The sequence below is a fragment of the Pleurodeles waltl genome, chromosome 11 (assembly GCF_031143425.1).
Source record: "Pleurodeles waltl isolate 20211129_DDA chromosome 11, aPleWal1.hap1.20221129, whole genome shotgun sequence".
In the NCBI taxonomy this organism is placed as follows: domain Eukaryota; kingdom Metazoa; phylum Chordata; class Amphibia; order Caudata; family Salamandridae; genus Pleurodeles; species Pleurodeles waltl.
In genome coordinates, this window is record NC_090450.1 from 591370248 (window position 1) to 591380941 (window position 10694).

Below are 10694 nucleotides of genomic sequence, written 5' to 3' on the forward strand. Positions count from 1 at the left end.
CTGGCTGCTCAAAGGACTCACCTGTCTGCTTTCTACAAAGGACTGCTGCCTTGCTGTTGGCCTGCTGCCTTGCTGAACTCTTGTCTGGCTGTGAAAGTGCTCTCCAAGGGCTTGGATAGAGCTTGCCTCCTGTTCCCTGAAGTCTCAGGACCAAAAAGACTTCTCTTTTTCACTTGGACGCTCCGTGCGCGAACATTTCGACGCACAGCTTGTTCCGCGGCGAGAAAAACGCTGAACACTGACGCTGATTGACGCGACGCCTTCGGGACGACCGGAAATCCGACGCACGGCTTCGCAAGGACAACGCCGCCCGACCTCTAGAGGAGAACTCGACGCGACGCCTGCCGTGAGATCGTAATTTCGACGCGCAGCCCCGCAGAACGACACGCAGCCGGAAAACAAGCAGGAAAATCCACGCACAGATCCGGGACATCTGGTAATCCCCGCGATCCACAGAAAGAGACTGTCCGTGCGCCGGAAAACGACGCACGACTTCCCCGCGTGAAAAATAACGACGCATGTCCGTGTGTGCTGGGGAGAAATCGACGCACACACCCCTTTTTCCACGCACCTCTTCTTTTGTGGCCCTCTGAGGAGATTTTTTCACTCCAAACCAGGTACTTGTGCTTGAAAGAGACTTTGTTTCTATTTTAAAGACTTAAGACACTTTATATAACTTTTCAGTGATATCTCTACAATTTCACATTGCAACTTTATTCTTTTTGACCTACAATTATCCTGATAAATATTATATATTTTTCTAAACACTGTGTGGTGTATTTTTGTGGTGTTATATGGTGGTATTGTATGATTTATTGCACAAATACTTTACACATTGCCTTCTAAGTTAAGCCTGACTGCTCGTGCCAAGCTACCAGAGGGTGGGCACAGGATAATCTTGGATTGTGTGTGACTTACCCTGACTAGAGTGAGGGCTTTTGCTTGGACAGAGGGTAACTTGACTGCCAACCAAAAACCCCATTTCTAACACCTACTATGACAGGGCTGATCTCACCCTGCTCATGGCAACAGATGAGGGACAGGAAGAAGGGTGACCCTCTCCCTGATCTGTTCTCCACCACTGAAGCAGATGCCTTAGTGGAGGGAGTAGTTTTAGCAGATTGTCTGACTGCAGAACAGAAAGACAACTGCATCAATCTCCTATGCCAATTTTCAGACCTCTTTTCACTTGTACCAGGTACAACATCCTGGTGTGAACATACAATTGACACTGGAGACAGCCTGCCTGTCAAAAGTAAAATTTATAGGCAGCCTGACCATGTCAGGGACTGCATTAAACAAGAGGTACAGAAAATGTTGGATTTAGGGGTGATTGAACATTCTTAAAGCCCCTGGGCTAGCCCAGTTGTGCTTGTACCAAAACCTCACACCAAAGATGGAAAGAGAGAGAGACGAGGTTTTATGTAGATTACAGAGGGCTCAATCAGGTAACCAAAACTGATGCTCACCCTATACCCAGGGCAGATGAGCTCATAGATACACTGGCTTCTGCCAAGTATCTTAGCACTTTTGATTTGACTGCAGGGTATTGGCAGATCAAATTATCAGAAGATGCTGAACCCAAGACTGCATTTTCTACCATTGGAGGGCACTATCAATTCACAGTAATGCCCTTTGGTTTGAAAAAAGCACCTGCCACGTTTCAGAGGTTGGTGAAAACAGTCCTGCAAGGGTTGGGGGTTTCAGTGCAGCATATCTAGATGATATTGCTGTCTTTAGCTCAACCTGGGATGATCACCTGGTCCACCTATGGAAAGATTTGGAGGCCCTGCAAAAGGCAGGCCTTGCTATCAAGGCCTCAAAGTGCCAGATAGGGCGGGGGAAAGTGGTTTATCTGGGCCACCTGGTTGATGGAGAACAGATTGCACCACTATAGGGGAAAATCCAAACTATCATGGATTGGGTTCCCCCTACAACACAGACCCAGGCGAGAGCCTTTTTAGGCCTCACAGGGTACTATAGGAGATTCATCAAGAATCATGGCTCCATAGCAGCCCCCTTAATGATCTCACTAGCAAGAAAAAGCCTAAGAAGGTGTTATGGACAGCTAGCTGTCAGAAAGCTTTTGAGGAGCTCAAATAGACCATGTGCTCTGCACCTGTCCTAAAAAGCCCATGTTACTCCAAGAAAATCATTGTTCAAACTGATGCATCTCAATTAGGGGTAGGGGCAGTACTATCACAATTGAATTCTGAGGCCAGGATCAACCAGTTGCTTTTATCAGCAGAAGGTTGACCCCTAGAGAAAAGCGTTGGTCTGCCATAGAGAGGGAGACCTTTGCTGTGGTCTGGGCACTGAAAAAGTTGAGACCATACCTGTTTGGTACTCACTTTATTGTTCAGACAGAACACAAACCTCTACTTTGGCTAAAGCAAATGAAAGGTGAAAACCCTATATTGTTGAGGTGGTCCATATCTCTACAGGGAATGGACTATACAGTGGAACATAGACCTGGGAGTACCCACTCCAATGCAGATGGACTCTCCAGATATTTCCACTTAGACAATGAAGACTCATCTGGACAAGGCTAGTCTTACTGTCCTTCGTTTGGGGGGGTTGTGTAGGAAAGTACCATCTTGCCTGGCATGTTACCCCCATTTTCACTGTATGTATGTTTGTTTTAGCCCTTGTGTCACTGGGATCCTGCTAGGCAGGACTCCAGTGCTCATAGTATGTGCCCTGTATCTGTTCCCTGTGTGGTGTCTAACTGTGTCACTGAGGCTCTGGTAACCAGAACCTCAGTGTTTATTCTCTCTCTGCTTTCTAAATTTGTCACTGCAGGCTAGTGACTAAATTTAGAATTTCTCATTGGCACACTGGTACACCCATATAATTCCTTTGTAAATGGTACTTAGGTACTCAGGGTATTGGGGTTCCAGGAGATCCCTATGGGCTGCAGCATTTCTTTTGCCACCAATAGGGAGCTCAGGCAATTCTTACACAGGCCTGCCACTGCAGCCTGAGTGAAATAACGTCCATGTTATTTCTCAGCCATTTTTCACTGCACATAAGTAACTTATAAGTCACCTATATGTCTAACCCTCACTTAGTGAAGGTTGGGTGCCAAGTTACCTAGTGTGTGGGCACCCTGGCACTGCCCTGAGTGGCCAGTACCAGCAGGTGACGTCCGAGACCCCCTCTGATAGGCTCTTACCTTTCTTGGTAGCCAATCCTCCTTTCTTGGTAGCCAAACCTCCTTTTCTGGCTATTTAGGGTTTCTCCTCTGGGGTATTCTGCAGATAACGAATGCAAGAGCTCACCAGAGTTCCGCTGCACTTCCCTCTTTGACTTCTGCCAAGGATCGACCGCTGACTGCTCCAGGATGCCTGCAAAACCGCAACACAGTAGCATGACGACTACCAGCAACATTGTAGCGCCTCATCCTGCTGGCTTTCTCAACTGTTTCCTGGTGGTGCATGCTCTGGGGGCTGTCTACCTTCACCCTGCACTGGAAGCCAAGAAGAAATCTCCAGTGGGTCGAAGGAATCTTCTCGCTGCTAACGCAGGCACCAAAAAACTGCATCACCGGTCCTCTGGGTCCCCTCTCATCCTGACGAGCGTGGTCCCTGGAACAGAGGAACTCTATCCAAGTGACCATCACAGTCCAGTGATCCTTCAGTCCAAGTTTGGTGGAGGTAAGTCCTTCCCTCCCCACGCTAGACTGCAAACCTGTGTACTGCGTGATTTGCAGCTGCTCCGGCTTCTGTGCACTTCTCCAAGGATTCCTTATGCACAGCCTAGCCTGGGTCCCCAGCACTCTGTCGTGCAGTGCTCAACCCTCTGAGTTGGACTCCGACGTCGTGGGATCCTCCTTTGTGACTCTGAGCCAGGTCCGGTTCACAAATCTTCTAAGTGCCTGCTCTGGTACTTCTGCTGGTGCTGCCTGCTTCTGTGGGAGCTCTCTGAGTTGCTGAATGCCCCCTCTGTCTCCTCCTCCAAGGGACAACATCCTGGTCCTTCCTGGTCCCCAGCAGCACTCAAAAACCTCTACTGTGACCCTTGCAGCTGTAGTGCTTTTTCTCTTAGCTGGTTTCTAAGCACTAACATAACACAACAGAAATGCACTTCTGAGGTCAAAGAAGACTTTTATTGTTGTTAATTCTTCCCCAACCACAATATTTATGAATGACGAATTAGTAGCTTTCAAGTCCGCGTTAATCAAACAAAATATATCAGTTTGCAATATACACAGCAGGTTATATTTATAAGATACTGAATGCAAAGCAAAACAAATACTTCACCGTGTGGGAACTATCTACAGCTTCATCTTTCTAAGGTCTGCAAGCTGATGACCCCTGTCAGCCGCGAGAAAGAGAGATTCATCTACCCACACGGGATTGCTGGCAGCTGGCGCCAAGCTCCAGCACGAGGTCCGGCAGATTCGAATCTGACTCTCTGCAGCCTGTTACATTCGTTACAAAGGTGTGCCCCCTCCTCTCAGACATGGGAAACTGAGCAAGCCTTTTGGAGACTGGCCAGGTCTCCAAGACTACTCCTGTTCCCAAGCTCAAGCGAAGAAAAAACAACACCCATGTACTCTCTCTTATCATGTCTAGTCTACTGTGAGAAAAACATCTTGGTTCTCTGGTGCAAAAACACAGCTTGGAAAAATACAGCTTGGATTCTCAACTGCAATGTCTAACTCCACGTTAAAGGCAATGGGCAGCTAACCTAAATATCAAATGCAATGTCTAGTGTCATGTCAAAGCCAATAAGCATCTAAGCTGAATACTGTAGGAGGCTGGACTGGCTTGTAGTGAGTACCAAGGGGTACTTGCACCTTGCACCAGGCCCAGTTATCCCTTATTAGTGTATAGGGTGTCTAGCAGCTTAGGCTGATAGATAATGGTAGCTTAGCAGAGCAGCTTAGGCTGAACTAGGAGACGTGTGAAGCTACTACAGTACCACTTAGTGTCATATGCACAATATCATAAGAAAACACAATACACAGTTATACTAAAAATAAAGGTACTTTATTTTTATGACAATATGCCAAAGTATCTTAGAGTGTACCCTCAGTGAGAGGATAGGAAATATACACAAGATATATATACACAATAGCAAAAATATGCAGTATAGTCTTAGAAAACAGTGCAAACAATGTATAGTTACAATAGGATGCAATGGGGAAACATAGGGATAGGGGCAACACAAACCATATACTCCAAAAGTGGAATGTGAACCACGAATGGACCCCAAACCTATGTGACCTTGTAGAGGGTCGCTGGGACTATTAGAAAATAGTGAGAGTTAGAAAAATAACCCTCCCCAAGACCCTGAAAAGTGAGTGCAAAGTGCACTAAAGTTCCCCTAAGGACAAAATAGTCGTGTTAGAGGGAAAATGCAAGGAAAACACAAATCAGCAATGCAACAACGATGGATTCCTGACTGAGGGTACCTGTGGAACAAGGGGACCAAGTCCAAAAGTCACAAGTAGCTCGGAGATGGGCAGATGCCCAAGAAATGCCAGCGGTTGGTGCAAAGAAGCTCTTACTAGGCTGAAGAACTGTGAATACTGCAGGAACGACAAGGGCTAGAGACTTCCCCTTTGGAGGATGGATCCCCCACGCCTTGGAGAGTCGTGCAGAAGTGTTTTCCCGCCGGATGGACGCTAACAAGCCTTGCTACACGCAAATCGTGCGTTTGGCGTTTTTGGACGCTGCTGGGGCCCAGGAGGGACCAGGAGGTCGCAAATTGGACCTGCAGAGAGAGGGGACGTCGAGCAAGACAAAGAGCCCTCACTGAAGCAGGTAGCACCCAGAGAAGTGCCAGAAACAGGCACTACGAGGATGCGTGAAACGGTGCTCGCCGAAGTTGCACAAAGGAGTCCCACGTCGCCGGAGACCAACTTAGAAAGTCGTGCAATGCAGGTTAGAGTGCCGTGGACCCAGGCTTGGCTGTGCACGAAGGATTTCCGCCGGAAGTGCACAGGGGCCGGAGTAGCTTGCAAAGTCGCGGTTCCCAGCAATGCAGCCCAGCGAGGTGAGGCAAGGACTTACCTCCACCAAACTTGGGCTAAAGAGTCACTGGACTGTGGGGGTCACTTGGACGGTGTCGCTGGATTCGAGGGACCTCGCTCGTCGTGCTGAGAGGAGACCCAAGGGACCGGAAATGCAGCTTTTTGGTGCCTGCGGTTGCAGGGGGAAGATTCCGTCGACCCACGGGAGATTTCTTCGGAGCTTCTGGTGCAGAGAGGAGGCAGGCTACCCCCACAGCATGCACAAGCAGGAAAACAGTCGAGAAGGCGGCAGGATCAGCGTTACAGAGTTGCAGTAGTCGTCTTTGCTACTATGTTGCAGGTTTGCAGGCTTCCAGCGCGGTCAGCGGTCGTTTCCTTATCAGAAGGTGAAGAGAGAGATGCAGAGGAACTCGGCTGAGCTCATGCATTCGTTATCTAAAGTTTCCCCAGAGACAGAGACCCTAAATAGCCAGAAAAGAGGGTTTGGCTACCTAGGAGAGAGGAAAGGCTACTAACACCTGAAGGAGCCTATCACAAGGAGTCTCTGACGTCACCTGGTGGCACTGGCCACTCAGAGCAGTCCAGTGTGCCAGCAGCACCTCTGTTTCCAAGATGGCAGAGGCCTGGAGCACACTGGAGGAGCTCTGGACACCTCCCAGGGGAGGTGCAGGTCAGGGGAGTGGTCACTCCCCTTTCCTTTGTCCAGTTTCGCGCCAGAGCAGGGGCTAAGGGGTCCCTGAACCGGTGTAGACTGGCTTATGCAGAATTGGGCACATCTGTGCCCAACAAAGCATTTCCAGAGGCTGGGGGAGGCTACTCCTCCCCTGCCTTCACACCATTTTCCAAAGGGAGAGGGTGTCACACCCTCTCTCAGAGGAAGTTCTTTGTTCTGCCATCCTGGGCCAGGCCTGGCTGGACCCCAGGAGGGCAGCTGCCTGTCTGAGGGGTTGGCAGCAGCAGCAGCTGCAGAGAAACCCCAGGAAGGGCAGTCTGGCAGTACCAGGGTCTGTGCTACAGACCACTGGGATCATGGAATTGTACCAACAATGCCAGGATGGCATAGAGGGGGCAATTCCATGATCATAGACATGTTACATGGCCATATTCGGAGTTACCATGGTGAAGCTACATATAGGTAGTGACCTATATGTAGTGCACGCGTGTAATGGTGTCCCCGCACTCACAAAGTTCAGTGAATTGGCTCTGAACAATGTGGGGGCACCTTGGCTAGTGCCAGGGTGCCCTCACACTAAGTAACTTTGCACCTAACCTTTACCAGGTAAAGGTTAGACATATAGGTGACTTATAAGTTACTTAAGTGCAGTGTAAAATGGCTGTGAAATAACGTGGACGTTATTTCACTCAGGCTGCAGTGGCAGGCCTGTGTAAGAATTGTCAGAGCTCCCTATGGGTGGCAAAAGAAATGCTGCAGCCCATAGGGATCTCCTGGAACCCCAATACCCTGGGTACCTCAGTACCATATACTAGGGAATTATAAGGGTGTTCCAGTAAGCCAATGTAAATTGGTAAAATTGGTCACTAGCCTGTTAGTGACAATTTGAAAGTAATGAGAGAGCATAACCACTGAGGTTCTGGTTAGCAGAGCCTCAGTGAGACAGTTAGGCACCACACAGGGAACATATACATGCACACCTATGAGCACTGGGGCCCTGTGTGACAGGGTCCCAGTGACACATACATATAGGCCACAAACCTATGAGCACTGGGGTCCTGACAAGCAGGATCCCAGTGACACATAACAAACATACTGAAAACATAGTGTTTTCACTATGAGCACTGAGGCCTGGCTATCAGGATCCCAGTGAGACAGTGAAAACAGTGACAAACACCCTGACATACACTCACAAACAGGCCAAAAGTGGGGGTAACAAGGCTAGAAAGAGGCTACCTTCTCACAAATACAAAATGCAATGTCTTATATCATGTCAAAGCCCATAGGCAGCTGAGCTGAATACAAAATGTAATATATGATATCATGTCAAAGCCAATAGGCAGCGGAGCTGAATACAAAATGTAATGTATAATATCATGTCAAAGCCAATAGGCAGTTAAGCTGAATACAAAATGCAATATATAATATCATGTCAAAGCCCATAGGCAGAATATCTAATAGCATGTCAAAGTCAATAGGCAGCTAAATTGAATACATCATGTCAAAGCCAATAGGAATGCAATGTCAAAGCCAATAGGCGGCTAGACTGGATACAGCATGTCAAAGCCAATAGGCAGAATACAGAATGTAATGGCTAATGCAATGTCAAAGCCCATAGGCGGCTCAACTGAATACAGAAAGTAATGGCTAATGCCATGTCAAAGCCAATAGGCAGAATACAGAATGTAATGACTAATGCAATGTCAAAGCCCATAGGCGGCTCAACTGAATACAGAAAGTAATGGCTAATGCCATGTCAAAGCCAATAGGCAGAATACAGAATGTAATGACTAATGCAATGTCAAAGCCCATAGGCGGCTAAACTGAATATAGAAAGTAATGGCTAATGCCATGTCAAAGGCAATAGGCAGAATACAGAATGTAATGACTAATGCAATGTCAAAGCCCATAGGCGGCTAAACTGAATACAGAAAGTAATGGCTAATGCCATGTCAAAGCCCATAGGCGGCTCAACTGAACAAAACATACCATGTGCTACTGGTGAACATTGAGCAACTAATATGCGCAGTGGTGAAACACAAAGTCATTGGTCAAAACAAACTTTATCAAATGGCAGTACAGCAGCTAGCAAGGCTTGTTTGCAGTATTTCTGCGTGGAAACACTTCTGCAACCTCCAGCACACCATGGGACATCTTTCATCCAAAGGAGAAGTTCTTAGCTCTCTTCGTTGTTGCAGAATCCTAGGCTTCTTCCATCCGATGGCAGCCTTCTTGCACCTTCATCCGGGTTTCCTGGGCTCCTGCCCCCCTGGACACTATCGCGACTCTTGGACTTGGTCCCTTTGCCTTGCAGGTCCTCAGGTCCAGGAATCCGTCTTCAGTGCTTTGCTGGTGTTTGTGGTTCTTGCAGAATCCCCCTATCACGACTATTGTGTCCTGTTGGGGTAGTAGGGATACTTTAAACCTACTTTTCAGGGTCTTGTGGTGGGGTATCTTGGGCACCCTGACTGTTTTCGTACAGTCCCAGCGACCCTCTACAAGGTCACATAGGTCTGGGGTCCATTCGTGATTCGCATTCCACTTTTGGAGTATTTGGTTTGTGTTGCCCCTAGACATATGTTCACCTATTTCATCCTATTGTAATCCTACACTGTTTGTATTACTTTTCTTACTATTACTTACCTGTTTTGGGTTTGTGTACATATGACTTGTGTATATTACTTACCTTCTAACTGAGGGCACTCACTGAGATACTTTTGGCATATTGTCATAAAAAGAAAGTACCTTTATTATTAGTAACTCTGAGTATTGTGTTTTCTTATGATATTAAGCTATATGATATAAGTGGTATAGTAGGAGCTTTGCATGTCTCCTAGTTCAGCCTAAGCTGCTTTGCCACAGCTACCTTCTATCAGCATAAGCTGCTAGAAACACCTCTATTCTACTTTTAAGGGATAACTGGACCTGGCACAGGGTGTATGTACCACAAGGTACCCACTATAAGCCAGGCCAGCCTCCTACACTGAGCAACTGTGAAGACTGGTCGGGGTCTCGCTCTGACTTGTCAGGAACATGACACAAAAGTAAAGAGTTGGGTGGCAACCCATTGTAAATGAGCGAGCTGTCAAAAATCTAAGTGTGTTGGTGCTGAAAACACCAACATGGCAGCTCTATCATTCTCAGGATGGGTGTCGGCCGTTCAAGGAACTCAGTCGACACCTGGATCGTCCATGAGCATACCAACCTATGTAATTGATAAACTTGCAACACAGTTTTATCCACAGAGAGTGTAATTATCAATTAGTATGTCATATGCATGGTGTTGCTGTAATTTCAAGGGCCTCACATCCGATGCTATTTTACTGGCATCACGGTATGCACAGGGTGTGCTAATACTCCAAGCATTCCTTGGAAGAAGAAGTTTGCAGAGATGAAGAACAACATTTATACAAAGAGTGCAGACGTAGTTGCCAAGCTAAGTGGTCCGTTGTTGTTTTGTGTCAGCCCTGAATTTTCCCAGTTAACACCACATTGCACTCTGGGACTTGTAGTTTCACCATTATTAATATGTTTGGATTCAGAATCTACTTATGCAAAATGCTGTTTTCTAAAAAGCCAGAACTGAAAGAAGCTGATCACAATGGCTGACCATGTGAAATTTCCTCTGTCTGGGCACCTTTGTAGCAACTTTCAATTTATTATAGTATTGTTCCACAGAACAATACTACGCCTAGATGAAATTTAAATTACTCTGGCATAATTCATTTAATTTTGTGAATTGGGTGTTAAGTGACTATCCTAAAATTACACTACTTTGCATAATTACCCTTCAGTTTATGGCTAAATGTTAGCTTGGGAGCACAGGAACAACCAAAACACGAGCAGCCTTTGTTCACAACAGTTGTGTTTTTTTTCTCTACTTCTTATTGGAAAATGTCTTCACATCATAAATTGACAAAAGGGCACTTTTCACACAAAACTATACATTTGCATTTCGTATAATTCTGCATACTCACTTGTTATTTCCCCATAATTACGCCAAAGCAAAGATTTGCGCACCCCAACCTAATTCATTAAAAT